The sequence below is a fragment of the Colobus angolensis genome, unplaced genomic scaffold (assembly GCF_000951035.1).
Source record: "Colobus angolensis palliatus isolate OR3802 unplaced genomic scaffold, Cang.pa_1.0 Scaffold42, whole genome shotgun sequence".
Lineage (NCBI taxonomy): Eukaryota > Metazoa > Chordata > Mammalia > Primates > Cercopithecidae > Colobus > Colobus angolensis.
The window spans coordinates 984,554-986,604 of record NW_012117599.1 but is presented as its reverse complement, the minus strand read 5'-3'; positions in this window follow the sequence as shown (position 1 = coordinate 986,604).

Sequence of the window (2,051 nt, the reverse complement as noted above, 5' to 3'; positions counted from 1 at the left end):
GCCTCCCAAAGTGCTGGGATTACAGGCTTGAGCCACCGCGCCCAGCCAAGACCCCACCACTTAATACTATTGCATTGGGGATTAGGTTTGAACACATGAATTTTGTTGGGGACACAGATCTTCAAACAAATCAGAGCTCAAGAGCAGATTGAAGATGGCAGAGAAAGAAATCAGTGAACTTGAAGAGAAACTGATGGAAATTATCTAATCTGAACAACAGAAAGAAAAAGATGAAAGAAAAATGAGTATATGTTAGTCTTCAGGGAAATGCATATCAAAACCGTAATGAGATGCCACTTCACACTTACTAGGATGGCCATGAAAAAAAAAAGGAAAAAAATGTGGACAGTAGCAAGTGTTGGCGAGGATGTGGTGACACTGGGAACTTCTGGTAGGAATGTAAAAGGGGGCAACTGCTTTCAAAAATAGCTTAGCAATTCTTCAGAAGATTAAACTTAGTTACCACATGACCTGAACATTCCGTTCCCAATGATGTATACAAAAGAACTGAAAAAAAAAATCCACACAATTTGTGCATTAATTTTATAGCAGCATTGTTTGCAATAGCCAAAACGTAGAAACAACTCAAGTTCAGCAACTAATGAACAGATAAACAAAATGTGGTCTGTCTGTATGTATCAGTCATTTGTGTGCTATAAAGGAACATCTGGGTAACTTATAAAGGAAAGAGGTTTACTTGGCTCGCATTTCTGCCAGCTGTGAAGGAAGCATGGTGCCAGCACCTGCGTCTGGTGAGGACTCAGGCTGCTTCCACTCATGGTGGAAGGTGAAGGGGAGCTGGTGTGTGCAGAGATCACATGGCACCAGCACAGAAGCAGGAGAGAGAGAAGGGAGGCGCTAGGCTCTTTTAACAACCAGCTCTCATGGGAACTCACTCACTCATTACTGCAATGATGGCACCAAACCATTCATGAAGAATCTGACCCCATGGCCCAAACACCTCCCACCAGGCCCCACCTCCAACACCAGGGATCAAATTTCAACATGAGGGGGGGGTTCCAAGATGGCCGAATAGGAACAGCTCCAGTTTACAGCTCTCAGTGTGAGCGATGTAGAAGACGGGTGATTTCTGCATTTGCAACTGAGGTACCGGTTTCATCTCACTGGGGCTTGTCAGACAGCGGGTGCAGGACAGTGGGTGCAGACCACCGAGCATGAGCTGAAGCAGGGCAAGGCCTCACCTCACCCAGGAAGTGCAAGAGTTCAGGGAATTCACTTTCCTAGCCAAGGGAATCTGTGACAGAGGGTACCTGGAAAATCGGGTCACTCCCACCCTAATACTGCACTTTTCCAATGGTCTTAGCAAAGGGCACACCAGGAGATTATATCCTGCACCTGGCTCGGAGGGTCCCACGCCCATGGAGCTTCGCTCATTGCTAGCACAGCAGTCTGAACTGCAAGGCAGCAGTGAGGCTGGGGCAAGGGCGTCTGCCATTGCTGAGGCTTGAGTAGGTAAACAAAGCGGCTGGGAAGCTTGAACTAGGTGGAGCCCACCGCAGCTCAAGGAGGCCTGCCTGCCTCTGTAGACTCCACCTCTGGGGGCAGGGCATAGCTGAACAACAGGCAACAGAAACCTCTGCAGACTTAAATGTCCCTGACTGACAGCTTTGAAGAGAGTACTGGTTCTTCCAGCACGGAGTTGGAGATCTGAGAACGGACAGACTGCCTCCTCAAGTGGGTCCCTGACCCCCGAGTAGCCTAACTGGGAGGCACCCCCCACTAGGGGCAGACTGACACCCCACACGGCCGGGTACCCCTCTGAGATGAGGGGTACCTCATGTTGAAATTTCTCTTTTGAGACACTTCTCAAAAGAAGACATTTTTGCAGCCAACAGACACATGAAAAAATGCTCATCATCACTCGCCATCAGAGAAATGCAAATCAAAATCACAGTGAGATCCCATCTCACACCAGTTAGAATGGTGATCATTAAAAAGTCAGGAAACAACAGGTGCTGGAGAGGATGTGGAGAAATAGGGACACTTTTACAGTGTTGGTGGGATTGTAAACTAGTTCAACCATTGTGGAA